The sequence below is a fragment of the Schistocerca piceifrons genome, chromosome 4, assembly GCF_021461385.2.
Source record: "Schistocerca piceifrons isolate TAMUIC-IGC-003096 chromosome 4, iqSchPice1.1, whole genome shotgun sequence".
NCBI classification, from domain to species: domain Eukaryota; kingdom Metazoa; phylum Arthropoda; class Insecta; order Orthoptera; family Acrididae; genus Schistocerca; species Schistocerca piceifrons.
Genome location: NC_060141.1, coordinates 214,816,685 through 214,841,622, shown reverse-complemented (window position 1 = coordinate 214,841,622; position 24,938 = coordinate 214,816,685).

Here is a 24,938-nt window from a genome sequence, read left to right as displayed (position 1 = left end):
CACAAAGTGACAAAAGTGGTCCAAGTAAAACATTCATATTTCTTTACGTACTACACGAATATGTAATGAAAATGGGGGTTCCTATTTTAAAAAACGCAGTTGATATCCGTTTGACCTATGGCAGCGCCATCTAGCGGCCCGACCATAGCCCCATCTGGTGTCCCCCTTCACGCTACACAAATTTCGTTCTTTGTAGTTTTTTCGTTTGACACTTATTTCGTCTGATATTTGGGCCGGTCACGATAAATGGACCACCCTGTATAGCCATGGCGTCGTAATGTCTGGAAGTATCAAGGCGACGTGGGGCGGAGGGTTCCAGGCGCTTCTGCTCCAGTCCTTTTGATGTCGCCGCGGCTGCAGCGCTGGCCGGCCGGCACCAGACTTTACCCGAAGGTTCGCACACCAAAGTGTGCCCGCAGCACCAAACTCTATCATGATTCACAGCACTTGTTTTCAGTTAACCTGCTTACTACCGTAATAATTATTTGTGTTTCCTCATTACTGAATGTATTTTAAAAGGTAACTATCGTCAAACAGAAAAAATAATAAATTCCAAAATGGTTTTGTGATTTTACAAAGCATGATATAACTAATACTTTTTTTAAAATTTTTGGGGGGCTCGTCTCCCCCAAAAGAATTTTTTTTGGGGGGGGGGGGGGGGCTGGGGTCCCCTCAGGCCCCATGGAGTCGGCGCCTGTGCTGCAGGTACGATCCAGCACGATAATCCCGGGTTATACAGGACGAAGTCTCGATACTGTTGGAGGTTGTCGATGTTACATAATCGCCGATTTCTTATACTTTTCTTTTTGTTTTGTTTTTTAGGGCATACAGATATTTACTATATCATTGTTGAGCCGCGTGTGTTATTGTTGAATAAACCCATACAAATCTTGTACTTATGTGGTCGCAAGAGTAACGCAGTTATAGATTTTCGTGCAGAAGCAAGACCTCAAACAAGGTAAACGAACTATGAAACATTTACAAACTGTCGAACATTTCATCCCAAAATCTTATACGTTACAAATTTTAGTGTCTTGGGAGCAGCTTGGGTTTATTACATTGTTCAGCCACTTCTGATAATATGTAAAATCAAAACTGCTTAATATCCAGTACGTCTACTGGGAGTGTAATAAATCAACACTGAAGCCCGCCATGTCCGTAAAAGGGTTGTTTCCATGTTGCAAGGAAAACAACACATACAAATTTCACTCCTTGTTACTGTAATATCACAACAGCTATTCGATATGGCGACCACCAAGTTCGGTGCACACAGTGTACCTGTGCAGCTAGTTCGCATAAACTCTGTCCAACATGCCATGTGTATGATTTATCATTTCTGCCGCAGCCATGATCCTTGCAACCAGATCTCCCTCCAACTGTACAGAGGTCTCGTAAACAAGACTCCTCATGTGGCCCCACAAGAAAAAGTCCAAAGGAGTTAAGTTGGGGGATCTTGTTGGCAGACAATTGAGCCACTTGCAAATCATGTGCAGTGGGTCAAGTACTATTCGATGGGTTCTCTTCAACTTGATGAAGCACCTCCTCTAACAATATCACAATATGCCGCCTTTCCCCACTTTCCCCTAGCCGTTGTTCTATTCTAGCAAACAGCAAACAGTGGGGAGGGGGGGGGGGGGAGATGGAGTCACACGATTCGAAAAGTACTCGTTGTGCAGACGTTGAGCTTCTCTTCCATTATGGCGAACTTCACCGTAAACAAAACTATATCAGTGTACTCAGTGAACGTGTAGTTAGGCGTCAGGTTACTGCAGTACTTATCACCATAAGGCCAACTCTGACACATCACCATGAAGCATGAAAACAAGGCAGATGGAAACAGAGGGCATCAGGTGACATGGCTTCATCGTACCATTCATGTATGTAGGTAGCCTACCGTAACAGGAAAATTGCTTAAGGTGCATCTGGCTCAGTTAGTTTTATATGTGGTACCTTAATATGAAACGTGTCAGTATGTTGGTTGTTTTTTCTCTGCACTGAACAGTCGTCCCAAAGCACGTCACGAACTTTGCGACCTGATGTTTTCTGCACTGTCGTAAGTGTACCATTAGTGGACTACCCCTGTCAGTATAGATTACAGCTTGATAATAAATTCAACTGGGAGGAGCACATCTCAGAACTTCTGAAGCGTCTTAACAAATCTCTATTTGCAGTGCGAATTGTGTCAGACATAGGGGATATAAAAATGAAAAAGCTGGCATACTATGCTTACTTTCATTCCATAATGTCATACGGGTTTTTTTTTGGGGGGGGGGGGGGGGAATTCATCAAGCCAAGCTAAAGTTTTCCGGGCACAAAAATGTGCAGTAAGAGTTATATGTGGTGTGATCTGAAGAACATCCTGCAGGAGCCTGTTTAGGGAACTAGGGGTACTAACTACTGCTTCCCAATATATTTATTCCTTAATGAAGTTTGTCAGTAAAAATATATCACTTTTTCAAACCAACAGCTCAATTCATAAGTTTTTAGTAGTTGTATTACACGTTTATTACCTTATAAATAAATAAAACACTATTTTTATTTTAAATTCAGCGCATTAGTATTTTTAAAATGATTCTTCCATATAGCGTTTATTAAAAAATGACGACCATGCCACTTGGGACCTGTGGAATGGTACATTAGCTTATTTGTTTGAGTTGTAAATATCTGTCATGTATTGTTGTTTTTCCGAGATGTTCTACATCCTGGAGGACCTCCTCACTACGGATCAATTGGGCCGCGCGGAATTAGCAGAGCGGTCTATGGCGCTGCAGTCATGGACTATGCGGCTGGTCCCGGCGGAGGTTCGAGTCCTCCCTCTGGCGTGGGTGTGTGTGTTAGGATAATTTAGGTTAAGTAGTGTGTAAGCTTAGGGACTGATGACCTTAGCAGTTAAGTCACATAAGATTTCACACACATTTGATCATGTTTTGGATCAATTGGAATGAAAGTAAATCTAATCTAATCTAAAAATAGACTAACCACTTCGCATCCTCACATCAACACTACAACACTGGAACCCAGAGGAAAATGAGCTTTACTGACTTGCTCTTGCCACATTTAACTGAAGATTCTGGAGGTAAGAAGGAAATGACAAGTATTTTGGACAGGTCAGGAAAACTGCTGGTGAATCCGGTTGATGCCTTGGGCAGATGGAGGGAATATTTTCAAGAGTTGCTCAATGTAGGTGAAAATACGATCAGTAATGTTTCAGATTTCGATGTACAATGGGACAGGAATGATGATGGAAAGAGGATCACATTTGAGGAAGTGGAGAAAATGGTCAATAGATTGCAGTGTAATAAAGCAGCTGGGGTGGATGAAATTAAGTCGGAACTGATCAAATGCAGTGGAATCTCAGGTCTTAAATGGCTACACAGGATAATTGAAATCGGGTGGAAGTCGGGACAGGTTCCATCAGACTGGACGAAAGCAGTAATCACACCAATCTTTAAACATGGAAACAGAAAAGATTGTAACAACTACAGAGGTATCTCTTTGATCAGCGTTGTGGGTAAAATCTTCTCAGGTATTGTTGAAAGGAAAGTGCGAGTATTAGTTGAGGAGCAATTGGATGAAAATCAGTGTGGGTTTAGGCCTCTTAGAGGTTGTCAGGACCAGATCTTTAGCTTACGGCAAATAATGGAGAAGTGTTACGAGTGGAACAGGGAGTTGTATCTATGTTTTATAGATCTAGAAAAGGCATATGACCGGGATCCTAGGAGGAAGTTATTGTCTGTGCTACGTGATTATGGAATAGGAGGCAAACTTTTTCAAGCAATTAAAGGTCTTTACATAGATAGTCAGGCAGCAGTTAGAGTTGACGGTAAATTGTGTCCATGGTTCAGAGTAGTTTCAGGGGTAAGACAAGGCTCCAACCTGTCTCCACTGTTGTTCATACTATTTATGGATCATATGTTGAAAACAATAGACTGGCTGGGTGAGATTAAGATAGATGAACACAAAATAACCAGTCTCGCATATGCGGATGACTTAGCTGTGATGGCAGATCCTATTGAAAGTCTGCAAAGTAATATTTCAGAGCTAGATCAGAAATGTAAGGACTATGGTATGAAGATATGTCAGTGGCAAAGAGATATAAACGGATTGAGTGCCAAATTGGAGGAACAAAGTTAGAACAGGTGGACGGTTTCAAGTGCTTAGGATACATATTTTCACAGGATGGCAACATATTGAAAGAACTGGAAGCGAGGTGTAGCAAAGCTAATGCAGTGAGCGCTAAGCTACGATCTACTCTCTTCTGCAAGAAGGAAGTCAGTACCAAGACTAAGTTATCTGTGCACCGTTCAATCTTTCGACCAACTTTGTTGTATTGGAGCGAAAGCTGGGTGGATTCAGGTTACCTTATCAATAAGGTTGAGGTTACGGATATGAAAGTAGCTAGGATGATTGCAGGTACTAGTAGATGGGAACAATGGCAGGAGGGTGTGCACAATGAGGAAATCAAAGAAAAACTGGGAATGAACTCTATAGATGTAGCAGTCAGGGCGAACAGGCTTAGATGGTGGGGTCATGTTACATGCATGGGAGAAGCAAGGTTACCCAAGAGACTCATGGGTTCAGCAGTAGAGGGTAGGAGGAGTCGTGGTAGACCAAGGAGAAGGTACCTGGATTCGGTTACGAATGATTTTGAAGTAATAAGCTTAACATCAGAAGACGCACCAATATTAGCACTGAACAGGGGATCATGCAGGAATTTTATAAGGGGGACTATGCTCTAGACTGAACGCTGAAAGGCATAATCAGTCTTAAATGATGATGATGATTCTACCCAACCTAAAAACATTTGACGTGCAATAGCTGTAATTATTAGTCTAAAAATTACGTAAATAGTGATTTAAGCTGCTCGGTACACTTATATCCGTTGCTCTCTGTCATATGTCAGTACAGCTACCTGTTGGTCATTCGTAGAAACTTAGAAGGCTAGCCTAGCACGCCACCAGAACATGCAGCGGGCGTGTGTGCTCCCCTTGCAAACTGGAGCGCGGCCGGCGCCCCCTGGCAGCTTCCGGCCGATGCAATTAGGCCCGGGCTGGCGCGGCAGCCCGGTGCCTCCTAGCCGTGGTGCGGGGGGGTATAGCCGGCTGCTGGCGTCCATTTCCTCCCGGGGGACAGACTGCGTGCGGGCGGGCTTGCGCTGGAAGGCGTGTCGAGTCGCGTTGCGCAGCGCTGGGCAGGGGGTTGACGCATGCCAGCACAGCCCAGTCCACAAGCCGTGTGTGTGTGTGTGTGTGTGTGTGTGTGTGTGTGTGAATGTGAGTGTGGGAGCGTCCACCGCCCCGCGCCTTCGTGACGCGGCTGACAGCTCCGTCGCATTCTTGTCCGTAATTACGGTGCCGTTATGGCCGTATTAACTGTCACATTATCGTCGCCCCGCTGATTGAAAGCACCTGCTGTAAATTATACCCATCCCACCACAGCAGCCACCAGAGCTCTATTTTTTTTTTTTTTTTTTGACGTCCTCTGCACGCCTGACCGTTGGCGTTTGAAGACGCTAGCTCGCCGACATCCTTGACTGCTTTTCGTCACAGCTGACACGGTGAGTTCCTAACTGATACTCGATGTAACAAGGCAACCAAGCGAAATGTATCTTATTTCTCATCAGTGATCTCACATGCCCAGCCAGGACTATTGAAGCAAGACCAGTTATGAAACAGCCATTTGCTATGTCTAATACGTCGAATTCTAAGTGTGCATGCACCCCAGTCCCTAACATCAGAGCTCAAGTACAAGTCATCTTGTCATAATCACAACACGAGGTATCACTTAATTTGCATCCAAGTTGCGTCCATCCACAAACGAAAATATTCGTAAATCCTTCTCTTTTACTGTTATCCTGGTCTGGAACGAGCTACCGTGCTGTACTCTGCACACACTTGAGTGGCATATTTCAATTAAACAAATTGAAAAATAAATAAAAAAACACTGAACATTTTCTCAACATCACGACATTTACCAAAGAAATTAACACATATGCTCAGTTTTCTCTCTGTCAAACAGTAAAGCAAATACCTTGATGTTTTTTTCTCCTGTCGTTTCAGTCAGCTACATAATTTTCTTTTCCGCTTTCTCCCTTATTTACGTTCTATCACGCTCCTCTTCCTCCCCTCCCCACCCACGCTCTCACGTCCATTACTGCCGAGTTTCTTATTTTAAACCTTCTTAACTCTAATATGCTGTGTTGTTCTACCAGTGTATCGAGGGCCGAAGAAAAATTTGATTTTGTGATTCCCCCATCTCCCTTTTGATGACTTGTCTCCACTGCTTTGTCATCCGGTAATGTGCTGTATTTGAATGTATCAATAAACCAGAAGATTATTTTCTATAAGAACAATTGTAAGTCGGTTTCTGTTAGGTTACCTGTTTCGACGAGACGTTCCAAACTTCCGATTCCAAACTCCAAACCAACCAGACTGTTTTGTCATCTAAGATGTTCTGGAATTGCAGTGAATATAAAGTATAAATAATTAAAACGAATAAATAATTAAGAATCATAAATTGTTGTTACTGTTCTATGGCTAAACAAACCTTAAGATTAAAGACATGTTGCTACAGATTTAAAATACGGTAAAATTCAGTGTTTAAAACCAATTTGTAGATCATTTTCAGACACTGAAAACAAGAAGTCACAACAGAAACCTTTATACAAAAAGATTATATTTCTTTTGCATCATAAGTGTATATTTCTTAGCTGATAAACGTGTTTGTTACTGAAATGCTACCCAGTTTACTGTATTTATAAGTACGAAGATTTGAATTAACCTTAGAAACATTGACGGTCCCCCACCGTTGTGTCATCTATCTAACGGGGAGAGAGAGAGAGAGAGAGAGAGAGAGAGAGCGAGAAAATGTGCACCCTTTATTGTGCCCTGTCCGTGAGAAAATTTACATTAAATTCGTTCTCTGTCTCGACGACATAAGGCTCTCGTATCTGTCCCTACTTTCACGGCGTTCCAGTATGATTAGTTATGAGACTGAAGGGGAAATCAGAAGTTACAATACACAAAAGAATGATCTCTCCATTAAAATCTCATACTGGAACAGCACCTTCCACATTCCTGAGAACAGCCTTCACAGTGTACTGGTACAACAAAGAAATCACTCCAAAAAGATGAAATATCAAACACTGACAAACTATTACAGGGAAACAGGCCTTACTAACAAGCCAGTACACTGGTGGCAGTAAATAGAGTGGCGGAGAATGTGCTCTTACTCTGTATCAAGGATGAAAGATGCAAGAACGTGGATGCGAGTGGGAGAAGCTAGTTTGTAATGGCTGTCAAATTTAATTGACACAAGAGGTGTCGTGGATGCTACGAAAATAAAGGAGATTTTTCAGGTGGTAACGTTAGGACAACACACAGTTCTGGTCCAGAACTACGTACGAGATAAGATACTGACGGCTAGCCGAGAAAGCTGCGTCGTCTTGAAAACTGAACTACTACTATCGACAGTGATACGATGTAGTCAGTTGTACCTCTCACGCGTCGCTGATTCTTCGAACAGTGGAATCTGAAAGTGTCCTTTCCAGCAGAAGTCAATACATAAATAAATAAACAATGGCAAAGCGCTACCGGTCAAGAATCTTTTTGCGAGGAGGGAGTCGTCCAAGTTACGCATGGAACTGTCACATGCAGATGAGTGGCACCAAAAATATACAAAAAGTTTGCAGGAGGTGTGAGTTTGGAAATTTTCCGTCGAATGTAGGACAACAGTGAGTGATTAAGTGGGTAATTCGCGGAGGACGCGAGTGGTGATTCACGAGATCAGTCGACTAATTAGTATCGTCATTATTATTTGAACAAATTGTAAGTGAACTGTTACAGCATGATAGCTTTATTAGGAAAAGCAGGTCCACAATGATAAATTACAGCGTGAAACTGGAACTAACGTTGGCGGCTAAAATGGGCATGATTGTGTGTAGCCGTTGGTAGGATGTGTGTTACTCACGAACGCAATAAACGAAGTAAATGATACGAACTGTTATCCTTCTAAAATCACTTTTGTCTACTTAAAATTGAAGAACTTCAGTATTCGTAAAGAACAAAACAAGTTTTCATTTTATGAGACACACTGGATTCTCGTTCGAAGCGTGCTATCTTTGTTTATTATCCCTGCTCCCTGTCCGATCCTCGGAAAGAAAACTGTTTCAGTAGTGAATCGTCAAGAGATAAGGGGACGGAGGTTACAGTCTTCAGATCCTCGTCAGCATCTAGACCTGGCCCCTTACGTAGAAAGTAAACCCCAACTTTTCGCATGTTTGCTTTCATTTCAGCATTACCTCTCCTTTTCCTTCTTCCCCTCCATCTACGCCCTCCTTCTGCCGTTTTTCATTAGTCTTTCCTTTTTTTAACCAGTCGAAGAACTGCTCCCACACGAAAACGACGTCCAGGATGCCAGACTCTAGTTATGTTGCTGTCTTATACTTATAACTGGTCACAGCTTCTAACAACTTTTCTCTCTCAAATACTTGTGAAATCGACACTTCTGACAGAATACCCTCTTGGCAATAAATTTGTAGAGTTCATTGTTGCAGGAAATGGAGATGTACTCAAAAAACAAGGTGAAATGTGTTGTATTTTTCACGGAATCCGTGCTGTTATTTATGCTTAATTACTGATTCAAAAGTACCATTAAAAAGTCATTGAATAAATCTGCGTCGAACGGAAAGCGTTACTGTGTTCAATGTATCCACTGGTTACAGGAGATACGTTCAGCATAAACTCTAAATTCAAACTCTTTACATCATTTATTTTTCCAATACATCCAAGTTTACATCCATACTCTGCAAAACCGCTGTGGAATGCACGAAAGAGGATAATTCCCATTGTTCCACATATTAGTGTTTCTTCCCTTTCCATTCGCTTATGGAGAGCAGTAATATAATCTTCAGCCGCAAACACCAACATGAAGAAGGTCCAAGTAATCGAGAATAAATTCTTGCAACTTATTACTGATGCTCAGGGCTAGTACCAAACTCTTTGATATACAGTGCCCCATCTAAAATTTTCACCGCCAATATCTCTGGAGCCACAGTAGATATTGAAAACGGCTTTCACGGGTATGAATGTACTGGCAGGAGCTCACGAAAGTAAATACTATGAGACGTTCTAAACTGCGTGCAAATATTGGTTTCAACACCGACTTACGTTCTTTTTGAATGGACACCATGGCGTTGGTTGCATCGCAATACGTCATTTAGATCCCGAGAAATTGGAAAGCGAAGTTGACGCATGAAATGAACGAAACGTGCTGCTATTGCACTTCCCGCGATGCAAGCGTACCCGCACGTTGCTCGTAATCGCTATGTAATTGACATATTACCATGCGACAGACGCTGTACTTACATAGTGCTACGTTCATGTGTTAGCATGTGGCCTGGGAAACATACGGATATCCAGTCATCCACAATGAAAACGAGGACACGGTATACTCGTATGCACTTCATTGAACTTTTCGACAGTACTACAATGGGCATGACGATAATGAAATACCGATAAGCACCGGCTAGAGCAAACAAAATTAATGGCTGGCAAAGTGTCGCACAGAGGGATACATGATATTTGTAAGTAGTTGTATATCAATTACACAATGGTACATGCCACACACAGGGCATGTCACTGAACATCTTTAATGACTACAGCACAATTGAACCGTTGCAAATGGTGCAAAACGTACATGAACGTACAGTAGTACCAACAAAACAAACATACGTCTTGTCCGTAATACACAAAATGTACGCTGGTGTGCAGTCACATGTCTCAGGAGGCGAAACGCTACAATATATTTTCAAAGAGATCGCCATTTGCTTGGCAACACCACTGTGCGCGCTCCATCTGGGTACCACTTATGGCTGTCAGTGTCTGTGGTGTTACTGCCGCGCATGCAGAGGTAATGGGGGTGTTTACGTCGGCCATTGTTGTTGGGACATGCTCGTATACCATATCTTTCCCAAGTTCCCAGAGGAAAAAGTCTGTGTGGGTGAGAACCGGCGACTGTGCTGGAAATTCCTGAGTGGGATTTCCCTGTTCAATCCATCGAATTGGGAATTGCTGGTTTAGCGCCTGTCGTACCACCATGGCACTATGCGCAGGGAATCCATTATGCTGGTATCACATTATTTCACGCTGATAAAGGGGTAGATCTTCCATCAGTCCAGGTAAAGTACATCTCAGGAATAGCTCGTACTGTGACACATTAAGAGTGCCATCAATGAAATACGGACCAATGACGTGGTGTCGTGCAATACCACACCATACATTGACACTCCTCTGACGTTGATGTTCAATCCGGTGAATCCAAAAAAATAGCTCTGAGCACTATGGGACTTAACATCTTAGGTCATCAGTCCCCTAGAACTTCGAACTACTTAAACCTAACTAAACTAAGGACATGACACACATCCATGCCCGAGGCAGGACTCGAACCTGCGACCGTAGCAGTCCCGCGGCTCCGGACTGCAGCGCCTAGAACCTCACGGCTACCGCGGCCGGCCGGTGAATCCAGTGTGGGTTTTCTGACGACAAGTAGTGCATATTGCGTACGTTAAAGTTCCCATGGTACGTAAATGTGGCCTCATCAGTAAACAGTATCCTAAAGTCATGGCCTTGCCACAGAACCCACTGACACTATTCCAGGCGATAGTGAATGTAGTTGTCATGGTGGTCTGGATGTAGCGCCTTGTGACACGGGTGATGTCTATGCCTGTGCAGAATACGCTTGTTCGAGGAACTCTCATCTGTCTCTCCATTTCACTAATATTTCCTTGAGGGTTTATTGTAACGGCCGCTAGAACAGAAACCTCTGCTGTTTCATGTGTTACGCCACTGCTTTGGATCCGCGTTCGTGGAGACAACCGAAGCCTTATAACAATAATCAAGAATGTAGGGCGGGTCGGAATACGTCTATTAAGCTACCGTTAGGCATACGCCTGTGCCATTTTGGTGTGACATTCTCCATACAGTAATATCATGTCATCCGGTTTCCCCATTTGTGAATATCATGTCGAATGCGACAGACGGACAGGTAAACTAGTATCAATTACAGTGTACAGTACACAGGTGCCATGTACATGTACGCACTTCCACACAGAGCAACCTGTTTCGCATTGGCCCGTTCCGACACACAGCGCCGATTGTGACCCGTTCCCGTACACAGCTGCAGAGTTGTGGGGTTGACCTGGGCAGTATAAGGGGCAGCGTACACCGACCGATACTGTGCAGTAGTCTGCCCGTAGGTAAATACGACACGCACGAGGGAAACCGTTATGTACATAGACTATCAATTTTTGTGGCAGGAAACCCTATTATTACTTTCGGGTCTCATGATAACAGTGAAAATTAGAATGCGTATGTTAATCACATTGCGATTAGGGAAACGTGCGGGTCACCCTTGTGTCGCAGGAAGTGCAATAGCAGCACGTTTCGTTCAGTTCACGCGTCAACTTCGCATTTCAGTTCCTCGGGATCTACTTGATATAGGGCGATTCAGACAACGCCATTATTATTGTGATTTCACATATTATTGATTGCATATGGAATGATATGGGCTGTCAATTTAGAAAGAAACGTAAGTTGGTGTTGAAACCAATAATTGCACGCAATTTAGAATGTCTCTTAGTATTTACTTTCGTGAGTCCCTGCCGTACATTCATACCCGTGGAAGCCTTTTGTCAGTATATATTGTGGCTCCAGAAATATTGACGGCAAAAAGTTTAGGTGGGACACCTGGGAGAACCACCAATCCGCAAAGGTACTGATGGTATGGCTTACCCATAACTTCTACACCGAAACTGAATCCTGTCTCTCACATCATCTAGCCGGCCGGTGTGGCTGAGCGGTTCTAGGCGCTTCAGTGTGGAATCGCGTGACCGCTACGGTCGCAGGTTCGAATCCTGCCTCGGGCATGGGTGTGTATGATGTCCTTAGGTTAGTTAGGTTTAAGTAGTTCTAAGTTCTAGGGGACTGATGACCTCAGATGTTAAGTCCCATAGTTCTCAGACCCATTTTATCACATCATCCAAGCAATAGGTAACGGCAATAAGTAAATAAACAGTCAATCTGACTCTACATACAAATTTACTGAACTGATCCTCAATCTCCAGATCAGTGTCTAAATTATGACGTCCACAGATCCTGCAGGAAAATAAAGTAACATTCAGGGCGTAGTCAAACCATCATTACTTTGATTTTGTCCAACGAATGTTCATCCTCATGTAATCGATTTAACATATCCTCACAGAAGTTTTCGCGAGCAATCCATCAATGTCTTTTATTGTTTGTACGATCGTCAATCTGTACGGAACTGTCACGATGAATGTGATCAGTGCCATGGTGGACCTTGAAACTCTTGAAAGCCTCATTTTGGTCGATCTTCAATCGGAACTTTAGATCGAGGTGGCTCGTCTTCCTGCAACCACACACGTTTCTACACCAACGGTAACCAAAGCAGCCTTTGAAGCAACACTGCTGATTAGGGGAATATCATCCAGACTGCATAAATGATTTCTATATTGCGCCAAATCTATTATATCTGCTGTTAAGAATTTTCTTCATTTTACACAGAATTTATTGAAAACGCTGTTTTGTACGCGAAACATGAAGTAACACTTAAGAACCTATCTAAAAATTGGTACTTTTTAGTTCTCAACAACCTTAGTATCGCTAGTTCATTCCCCAAACTTTCACTTTATTATTCTTCTATCTCTCTCTATTACTCTCTTTCTCTCTGTGTCTCTATTTATTTATTTCTCTCTCTATATTCATCTCCAATGTTATAAATAAGTAATTACTTTCTTTGGATATGACTCTGTCACACTTCCAAGGGCTAGTTCACATTTAACACAAAATAACAAATTCATAAAACCGAATGGATCATTTACAGTTTCCTAATCGGTAACTATTGTGGCTACTGCGCACTGAAGTTGAAGACGAAATATTTAAAATAAATTGTATCGTGATTAGACAACCACTCTCGTTTCTGCTTTTAAATAAAAGTATGTAGTGTCTGAAACTGCCTTGGACGTCTCGATCTCGGGTAATGACCATGGTTGTGCACATTATTTACGCCTCAGAATTACGATGATCTGACGATATGCATCTTTGGCTAGTAAGCTTGATTCCGGTGACGGATATATTATAGAGAATCTCTCGATTTAGTGAACTTCGGGTTAAGAAATCGTCGTTATTCGGGTAACGGGCGCTTCAAAGATATCGGGAGAATGGATAGAGGTACAGTGCGTCTTATTTACGCTTGGGTGGTGGGGAGCGGGTGCTTGGGGAGTGGAGATTTAGAGGAGCTTGCTCCTTAGGCCAATTGAATAACCCCCATTTACGGCATGGAAATGCAGAAGACAACGGAAAATATGAAATTTTTAACAGCGGAGCAGTTGTAATAACGAGAAGTTTTGTTTCACCGTCTAAAGGACGACGGAAGTACAAGACAGTTATCTGTAGTGCAAGTTAAAAATACGAGTGTTGCGGAACAGCGTGTAAAACGATCGATACATTTGTGAAAAGTAGTAACTTTAGTAAGGTTACAAGGAAGAAGCAGTGTATCAGTTGCTCGGAAAGTACCGTGATGCGGAAGTTTCGCAGTTTTTAAATATGACCTGTGGAATGCATGTGCAGATGATTATTATCAAATTACAGTGTCTGTGCGAGTAAAGAAACTTCAGTAAGTGAGTTTTTGTGTTCTATAAAAAAAAGTTCCCGGCTACATCAAGAACTGTGATTCTTTCAGTATTTCTTTCACTTTTCGAAGCAGCGAAATTCATTGTCTGAATAACTTTTGTGCATTCCATCGAATAAGAACTGGTATTTTTGAACTACGGAAATTCCAGTGCCAGATAATATTGTTCACAATACACAGACAAGATGATTTTGTCCAACAAATGTTCATCCTCATGTGATCGATTTAACATATCCGCACATAAGTTTCCGCGAGCAATTCTATCAATGTCTTTTATTGCTTGTACGATCGTCAATCTGTACGGTTTCAGATTCACCAAACAGTCGTACGTAGGATTTGCAGTTCGCGAGAAGCACGCCGGGTCGATTTCGTAGGACTGTTACAAAACATTGTCACATTCGGCCAACGACGTCGTCAGATGCGTTTATACGACCTGATGATTTCCCACGTCTTACCGAGCACCCTGTTTCTACAAAATATTTATGCCACTCATAAACTGAAGGCCTACTAGGAGAATCTTTAGCGTACGTGGTACGGAAGTTACGCTAACTGTTGTCGCCGACTTCGATTCTTCAAAGCAAAACACACAGCTAGAACGCTCGGAGCCAGTGAAGGCAGCCATCTTTAACGCAACTGTCGTTCGCGCTCCTTACGGTGTGATTCGGCTCTAGCGTACTACACGAGACAAAACTTGATGTATTTATCTACCAATTGACACTAAATCACCTCTATAGGAACTATATATTTCTCAGATCAGTACGTAATGCTGTTTTAGATTCTGTGAGGAGTTGTATTTCTCTTCAGGGAGTATAGAATTGGTAGTTGGCATACTAGAACCAACTATACAGGGTGTTTCAGAAATGGTGGTCAATAATTCACACATGGAACATACAGGCCAAAAGTAGCAAAAAAGCTCCAATAAACATTGGTCCACAAATCAACCGTTGTCGAGACAAAACACATTTTATGTTGCGGTTCATCAGAATCTGGGAACGCATGGCATCTCTAAACGTTATCGTAGGTGTTCGAAATGTTCTCCATGCGTCTGAATGCAACAGTGCGCTCATCTCTGAAATGAGTTGTAAATCCTCTCTGGCAGTTCTGGGGAATTCTATAAATTCTGGAAGACTGCTTTGATTCGCAAGCGTAATTCCTCAAGACAGTTGACCTCGGTAGCGTAGACTAGGCGTTTTACATGACCCCACACATACAAATCCATGGAATTTATATCCGGAAACCTTGGAGGCCATGACATAGGCCCTCCTCTACCTATCCAACGTTGACCAGACCATACGCCAGAGTTAGAAGCCGGCATACGCCGTAAATGAAAATGTGCTGGAGCGCCGTCATGCATGAACCACACGTTCAGGTGTCGGTTCAGTAGCGCCTGTGGAGAGGAAAAGCTTCTTCATACCATTCGCTTTGCCATACATGAAGTGCATGTCTGCATACTCTTCATTGGTGTAACCACTGTCCATGGTGCCTTCACGTTCGTAACTGATTGTGAGGCCGGTACGACACAGTGCACGGATGGGGAAAGGGAAGTAGATGCGCGTGCGTAAACAAACAGATAGACGAACCCAGATCTTGAGCTACCAACGTAAATACCGCGGTACCCGGAGGAGTTTACAGTTGGTTCCCAACTCGAATTAATGGGATACCTCGGCAACAGTTGACTTGTGGACCTTTGGTTATTGGAGCCTTTTAGCTGTTTTTGGCCTGTACTTTCCAATTGTGAATTATTGACCATCACTTCTGAAACACCCTGCATATTTACAGCCGCTATGCAGAAAAAGATCTGTAGAATAATAATTTGGGGGAACGACAGGTTCTGTGTGCTATTAGTATGTTCCAGTGCGAGCCGGTCTATTGGGCAGGCGTATCAGTTTACAGAGTTGTCAGCAGTTTGAATTTAGTCAGCTTCAAATCAGTAAAGGCCGTGCACATTAAGTGAACTCGAAGAACAGGGATTATGCGTGAGGACAATTTTAACTGACGAGGAGAACACGGTAAGTGTCAAATCCGATTTCCCAGAACCTTCGTTCAGTGGAAGAGGAGACAAAATAAGCGACCACATGCCACTACTCGACAATTTCTGTCAAAACGGAAGTCAAAGTTTTCGGGATACTTTATGTGCCTTTCAGCGAACAAATAGTTCTACCGAACCGGCAGCTCAGTGGTTACTGTCGCGGCATCGCACTTTTTCGAAACCAGATTATTACCTTTTTTTATTTTTTGTTTTTCATTTGTCTACCCGTGTCCGTAGAAGATTTCTTAAAAACAGTAAATAAATGGAAAAACTATTTGAAATTGTTTTCGGTGAAATTTCTGCAGTGTATCGTGGTCCTTAATCAATTGCAAGCGCCAGTTTTCGGAAAAGTGATCCGATGTGCATAGTTTCCCGCGAAATTACTGCCAATTCGTGGAACCAACGGCAGTGTTAACTACGCTTCTTTCCTCCAGTGAAATTCATACAAAGAAATGTCGCTTTGGTAAACCTGCATTCGTTCGATGCTCGTGGTGTTCGTAATTTTTATGTTTCGAATTCTTCTATGATTAATTTCATTCAAGAGAATACACCAAATCTTTCTGACGAATAAACGTACGAATAAAATATAAGAATTAAACTTATAGAAGAAGTAAATACAAGACTACGAGAATATGAAAATATTTTGACTGCTGAAAATATCATACGCACATAATTATATTATATATCAAAAGTATGACACTTTTATGAAACATAGCTGTACTTTTACAATTAATATAACGCCTCTGTATCCCCGAATTTCATAAGAAACAAGCCTGTAGGAACCTTCTACGAACATGGGTAGATAAATGAAAAAAAAAAATAATAATCGGGTTTCGAATACGGGACATAAAAGTGATGTGCCACGACGTTAGACACTATACCACCAGTTGGACTGAGTTTATCATGCACTAAAAGGCTTCCAAATGATGCCGAAACCTTTGACGATCGATTTCTCAGAAGTGATCAAATATGTGCCGATAGGCACAGACAGTTGTTCGTTTATTTCGGCTAATATTCCACTGAGCGACGTTTCTGGAAAAAGGAGAATCTGAGTCATCAAGTAACTGGTCTAAACCAACACAAAAGAAGAATCAAATCTAGATAATATTTCAGCATTATAGAGCCCCTTTTGTCCATGGAAATTTAAATGGCTCTACAGACCAAATAACTGATCGTTCACCAGTGTTGGTGATTCACAGGTTATATTAAGACCCTATGCTAAAGGTACTAAGATGCAGCCTGACGCTATAATATCACTGCTCTTTTTAACTTAAAGCTAGCTGATGATGATGATGATACAGAACAATAAATATTCTTACGTTAAGGATGAAAGCTGGTTGTGTTGCTTGTATCTATGGAAATTATCATTCACCACTCTGACATCTCGTCAGTTTCAGCTGACGGAATATTTGCTTAAGCAAAAATACCCCGACTGGATCGATATTTCTGAAACAGGAGACACTTTGGGCACAATATTTTGTTTTCTGAGCGGCTGCACTGCAACCTTTGAGTTATGACACCGTCATTATTCTTGTTTTTGTTTCAAAAGGTCTTACATCATTACTATTATCTGTACCATCAGTCAATATTTAAACCACCTTCTGGGGGCACTATGATGGCGGAATTTCGAGTAGATGGTTTTCGCCATTTTTAACGTGTGCAATGGGCAATCGGTATTTCGACAAGTGTTCTGAGGTAGATTAACATTCTTTCCACGTATTTTCTTCTTATTTTTCTCAGTGTGTTTTTCAGTGAATTTTTATAATTATAATTAATCAAAGTTCGCAAAGCTTTCACTTTCGGTAAAATATTATCAAGCATTGTGTGCAATCTGTGTTTGTGTGTGTGTTTACACTGTGGTTCGAACCAACATTATGTTTTCTATTTCCTAATCAATATATATATTTATACTGAGCTTTTGTTAGTCTCTGCATAATCTTCCGTAATCCTGGCCTTTATTCTTCCGTAATCCACGTCTTTTTGTGACAGATTGAGCTGTGTGCTTTACACACATGAGTGCATTTTATTCCATCGTACGAATTGCACAGAAAGAGTCTGTCGCCCAAATTGTTATTGACTATTAGTGTTGATTCATTTCAGGTCTGTAATAAACATGATCGATTGTCAGTTCACTTTAGTTACGGTCGTCTCACACTTGCAGAGGTAGTATCTTTTGTTAATAACATGGACTGATAGTTATTTGTAAAAAAATAAGCACAGGAAAGTTTCAAGGGAAGTTTCAAGGAGTTATCTACGAGACAAGACTTTTAAAACAAATCTGCTCGAAGTGTCCATTCGGACAGTTGATTTTCACAGAGAATTTGAGTAAAAAAAAAGACACTAGAAAAATCTATACTTGATAAGCCTAACAAAATCGATTATGACCTGAAATGTAAAAATGAGAGCGAAAAACGGTTTCCAAAATTCGGTTCCGTCTTATACAAACTATTTTTCTCTGAACACATGTTTTATGTCAGGAGTTGTTTTCTCAGAAAATCGCTACATAAACATCGTCTGTTTTCTGAGACCAAAACGACTTTTCAGGCCCAACTAACGTGACTGAATGGTTGCCAGTGAAAACAATGAGAGCCATGGATATCCGTTAACGGGGGATCGTAATTTCTCGTTATGAATAACTACCCAAAGAATAACTTTTCATTTCATTGTCACTGTGGATTCAATAAGTAAAATAAACATGTCACTTCTTGCTTAGCGAAACATAGATTATCAGAAGACAGTGTGAATTAGTGCGGTTTAGGTGAGAAGAACTGTTTATGAAGTGGTAATAAAACGTGTTGTTATGTTCAGTCCAAGGCAGAAGCGATACTAACTGCAAGAAGGCAATGTAATCCATCCTCTGCTACGGAATGTGAGATGATTTGAAACTTCCTGCCAGAGTAAACCCATGTACCGAACCGAGAAACGAACCAGGACCATTTGCCTTTCACGGTCAAGTGTCCTACAGTCTGAGCTATCCAAGCACGACGCACTATAATTCCAGCTGTACTTCATAGTTCCCCTACATACTTTAAGGACTAAAACTCTGGTCCACCACACAGTTTTAATCTGTCAGAAAGTTTCAAACCTGCACTCACACAGCTACAGAGGGAAAATCCATTATGGAAAGAGACCGCTATACTGTAGCTAGACCATTTATACACAGTACCGTTTCTTCCAGGAGTGCTAGTCCTGCAAGGTACGCAGAGAAACCTCTTGGAAGGTCGGAAAGTAGGAAAGAGCAACTGGTGAAATTAAGGCTGTAAGAGAATGTGAGTCGTTTTTAGATAGCTCAGTCGGTAGAGCATTTGCCTCTGAAAGGCAAAGGTTCTGGGTTCGTGTCCCTGTCCGGCACACAGTTTTAATCTGCCAGGAGTGTTAGTTCCTAGTGATCTTTGAACACCTCAACATCCCTCAAGATGTATATCGCGTTTTGTATCTAGTAAGTCATATAGAGTGAACATGACGTATTTGTAAAATTTAAGACTTCTGAAATTATAAGGTTTAAGGCCCAGGTAACTAGGTGAGAGGGTAGATGATCATCTTGTGCATAATGTTTCTTGTAGCTCGAGAATGAAAAAGAGTGTGTGAAACTAATGGTAAGCTAAGCTTCACAGGAGACTTACTTTCTTTTGCACAGTGAAGGAAAAGTCGTACGAAGAGGAATAAGTTAAACACTGAATGCTTATTGTGGGTTAGGTTCAAAAAGGATTCAGCTTATCAGACAATTGGAGTAAGAGAAACTTCAGATTATTCATTGGATTTGGAGTTTATAATGCATCGTGCTACCATGTACAGTCTGAACAATATGAGTATTCAATTAATATATTACAGTGCTCTCTTATAATTAAAACAGCTTGAATACTCCTAGATATTGAGACATACAGATAATGAGTGCTGGTAATGGGATTTTAGATCATTCTCGCGAAACAACTGCTTCATCTACATCTACATAGATACTCCGAAAGCCGCCGTATGGTGCGAGATGGAGGGGACCTTGTACCGCTGCTTGCGTTTCCTTCCCTCTTCCACTAGCGAATAGAGCGAGGGAAAAACGACTGCCTATGTGCCCTCGTATTAGCCCTAATTTATTGCGTCTTACTTTCGTAGTCCTTATGTGCAATGTATGTTGGCGGCAGTAGAATCGTTCGGCAGATAGCTTCAAATGCTGGATCTCTAAATTTTCTCAATATTGTTTCTCGAAAAGCACTTCGCCTTCCCATTTGAGTTCCCGAAGCATCTCCGTAACACTTACTTGTTATTCGAACCTACCGGTAACAAATCTCGCTGTCCGGCTCTGAATTGCTTCGATGTCTTCCCGCAATTCGACCTGGTACGGATCCCAAACACTCGAGCAGTACTCAAGAATAGGCCACATCAGTGGCCTATATGTGGTGTCCTTGACAGGTGAATCACTCTTTCCTAAAATTCTCCCAATGAAATGAAGTCGCCCATTCGCCTTCCCTACCACAGTTATCACATGCTCGTTCCATCTCATATCGCTTTGCAACGTTACGGCCACTTACGCTTCACTTCAGACATCCTGGATGGTGGCAGCACCATATCTACATCTACATCTACATGCATACTCCGCAATCCACCATACGGTACGTGGCGGAGGGTACCTCGTACCACAACTAACATCTTCTCTCCCTGTTCCACTCCCAAACAGAACGAAGGAAAAATGACTGCCTATATGCCTCTGTACGAGCCCTAATCTCTCTTATCTTATCTTTGTGGTCTTTCCGCGAAATGCAAGTTGGCGGCAGTAAAATTGTACTGCAGTCAGCCTCAGATGCTGGTTCTCTAAATTTCCTCAGTAGCGATTCACGAAAAGAACGCCTCATTTCCTCTAGAGACTCCCACCCCAGTTCCTGAAGCATTTCCGTAACACTCGCATGATGATCAAACCTACCAGTAACAAATCTAGCAGCCCGCCTCTGAATTGCTTCTATATCCTCCCTGAATCCGACCTGATAAGGATCCCAAACGTTCGAGCAGGTCTCCTTTACAGGTGAACCACATCTTCCCAAAATTCTACCAAAGAACGGAAGACGACTATCCACCTTCCCCACAACTGACATTACATGCTTGTCCCACTTCATATTGCTCTGCAATGTTACGCCAAAAATATTTAATCGACGTGACTGTGTCAAGTGCTACACTACTAATGGAGTATTCAAACATTACAGGATTCTTTTTCCTATTCACCTGCATTAATTTATATTTATCTTTATTTAGAGTTAGCTGCCATTCTTTACACTAATCACAAATCCTGTCCAAGTCATCTTGTATCCTCCTACAGTCACTCAACGACGACACCTTCCCGTACACCGCAGCATCGTCAGCAAACAGTCGCACGTTGCTATCCACCCTATCCAAAAGATCATTTATGTGGTGTCACCGCCAGACACCACACTTGCTAGGTGGTAGCTTTAAATCGGCCGCGGTCCATTAGTACATGTCGGACCCGCGTGTCGCCACTGTCAGGGATCGCAGACCGAGCGCCACCACAAGGCAGGTCTCGAGAGACTGACGAGCACTCGCCCCAGTTGTACGGACGACTTTGCTAGCGACTACACTGACGAAGCCTCGCTCCTTTGCCGAGCAGATAGTTAGAATAGCCTTCAGCTAAGTCAATGGCTACGACCTAGCAAGGCGCCATTAGTAACATTGCATGAATCTAAAGAGTCTCACTTGTATCGCCACAATCTCCAGATGTACCAAAAGGATGGATTAAAGTTAAGTATTCCAGAAGCTACGTAATTTTCTTTATAGCATTCATTACTTATCCTGTTTCAGACCTCACGCCCATCTGCGTGAGCGTAGCGCGTGCCTTTCGGCTTCCTCTCATTGTGTCTAGGCTGTCTTGTCTCGACACAACAATTTATGTGGATAGAAAACAACAGCGGACCTACCACACTTCCCTGGGGCACTCCAGATTATACCCTCACCTCCGATGAACACTCACCATCGAGGACAACGTACTGGGTTCTATTACTTAAGAAGTCTTCGAGCCACTCACATACTTGGGAACCAATCCCATACGCTCGTGCCTTAATTAGGAGTCTGCAGTGGGGCACCGAGTCAAACGCTTTTCGGAAGTCAAGGAATATGGCATCCGTCTGATAACCTTCATCCATGGTTCGCAAGATATCATGTGAAAAAAGGGCGAGTTGTGTTTCGCAGGAGCGATGCTTTCTAAAGCCGTGCTGATGCATGGACAGCAACTTCTCTGTCTCAAGGAAATTCATTATATTCGAACTGAGAATATATTCGAGAATCCTGCAACAAACCGATGTTAACCATACATTAATTCCTCAGCACAAATGACATTAGCTTGACAAGATTTGTCTGACGAATATCGTGGACGTCCTGTTTCATCCCCATACTCAACTCTTCAAATCAGCCTTCGATATTACCAGACATCTCGCTAGATGTAATTCCCTACTTGGAACAACGGATGTTCGGTTTAACGAGCGTTATAAATCCCAATTTGAAGTTTGCCCTGATGTTCCTACGCCCTGGAATAATTTAAGAAGTGCGAGTTTGGACTCGTTAGACCTTTTCACGTTGTTACACCTTACCTTCCTAGTTTTATGTCCCTGTTATCACTTAGGCTGTCCTCACAAAGGGCGAGAATCCATGAGTGAAATTGCAACCTAACGAGCTTTGTGGTGTCTTAATGTGGAATTTAACCTTCTGGAACAGTTCAGATTTTGTGTAGTAGAAGAAAACGTATCATATCCCGTTAATGTGCCACGATACGTTAATCTACGCGGAGTAAAGTAACGTTCTTCATCACAGTGAGAGACCATTTTACGACGCATTGGAATACAGTTTCTGAAGCTAAGATGATGTAGTGGGTGGATTTTGTATAAAATAATGCTGTTTCAAGTTACTATCGCATTAATGATTTACCGTAAACCTATGTTATAATTATTTGACAGCGGACCCGTGTGAAACTTTCGCACTTTCATAGTTTTAAATGATGATGGTATTTGGAATAATTGTAGTCGTTGGGACAAGGGTAGTTGTGAGAATGCCGGCTTTCTCTCCGAGCAAGTGTTTTAGCTGCAGCCGTCCTCATGGAGGGATTCTTCTCACTGACAGCATGTAACATCCTTTTCCTTGGCATCGTAAACTGGTCATTTAGTGTTTTCACTGCGATAGGATCTGCAGTTGCGATATTTTTTGAATGATTCCGTGACACTTTCAGCTGCCATTCTCTTTATTTCAGATACAATTGCACAATTTCGGCGTTAGTACGTTTTCACTCATCTAAAAAGGAAGCACTATACATTGGATACATTAGTGTCACTTGTAATTTTAATTTGGGGACAATTTATGTCAACTACATGCAGTCATTGGAGCAAGGACGTCCATGGCATAAAGAATCTCCCGTAAAGTAAGTTATAATGCGCCTAATATATCTAAAGACTTGACTGTTACTACGTTAAAACCGCAACTGACACTAGCGTATACAGTGCATAATTCTTCAGAGAGAAAGATGGCATTCAAAAAACTACCCTTGTCCCAAAGATTACTCTTATTCGAAACAATTAATATTTATTGTTATTGTGTTAATTGACCAGCAATAGCTGAAAATGGCACGAACTATTACAGCAAATAAAAATATTCAGATGATTAATACAGAGTCAGCAGATGTAAACGCAACCGCCGATCCAGCTGTGGCGAGTAGTATTACGTCGCCATCTGAAAATGATAGGTATTCATTACGTTACACTGAGATTACTGAAAGTTATTTTTTTACATAACAAAGTTCAGGTTAAGCCAGTCACTTATTTATCCAGTAATTTCATTTAACATTACTTTCAAAATTTAGTATTTCAGAATAAGTAACTGCAAACTCGGTGCTTTCTCATACTTTTATTTTCCCGCGAATTGTTGTGCTGTGAGAAAGCGTGACAACTTTCTGTTGCCGCGCCAGTGATTATTTGCTTAACTATCTTTGCCATTACCTGTCTCAAGATTCTGGTTATTCATTGCTTAGTGGGCTGGCGACCATTTAATTATCCCTTTTTTAGCTAATCAATGTTTTCTTCGTGTTATCAGTGATTTTCCCCCCTGTGCGGTTCGTGAGCGATTGCAGTATATTCCACCCATTTCAAAATCATCACCTAAGTTCAGCTTAAATTCCGGAGTCCAGTAGGAAGAGGGGGCATATGCCACTGAGGTGAGGCGTTATATGATGTTCACTGACTCTACACTTAAAGTTTTAGATGTAGAATACTAAATTTGGAAATAATTCTGATATATTGGGTCACATACATTTGAGCGAAAAATTAATGTAACCTACACAAGAAGTTAATACATAAAAATAATTTTTCTGGAAGAAAATAAACAAAAATCCCACTGAATATCACACATAAAGTGCTGAAACATGTTTGCGTAGTAACAAAACTATCTGTGTCTTGCATAATACGAAATTATCTTCAGATTTTGTCAGCAAGCGTGGAAAGTAAGAAGAGATTATTGGATAACATATCTATTTCAACAATTTCCGCTGCATTTCATGGCGTTGTTTTACATCATAGCAGTATTTACGAGTAAAGAATAAGTAACATAAAGCGTCTTGTCAATGTCTGAATCAAGCAAGAGTTTTGAAATGACACAGCAAAAAAAAAAAAAAAAAAAAAAAAAAGAAAATGTTCAAATGTGTGTGAAATCTTATGGGACTTAACTGCTAAGGTCATCAGTCCCTAAGCTTACACACTACTTAACCTAAATTATCCTAAAGACAAACACACACACCCATGCCCGAGGGAGGACTCGAACCTCCACCGGGACCAGCCGCACAGTCCATGACTGCAGCGAATGACACAACAGAACTGTCGCATTACTGCTGTTGTTTTGAAACAGTTCGTTTTATTCTTCTCTATAGATCGAGAATATAGGTGTAATAGCATCAGGTGGTCGCTTAATTCTTAAATATTTCTTTTGCGTTCATGTTATACTGGTAATGTTGTAGTTAGGCAAGATACGGAATTTTAGGATCTTTGGTCTGCATGTGCAGACAGCAATAATTAGATATCCAGTCTGGTAGATGTCAGTAGTCGTAACACTATATACAGTACCCTAGGATATCGTACAAGAGATCTGATATATGTTACGTCACAAGACTAGACACAGTGTCTTGGGATATCAGACTAGAGATCTGATATCTGTTACTGTTGTGCCAATT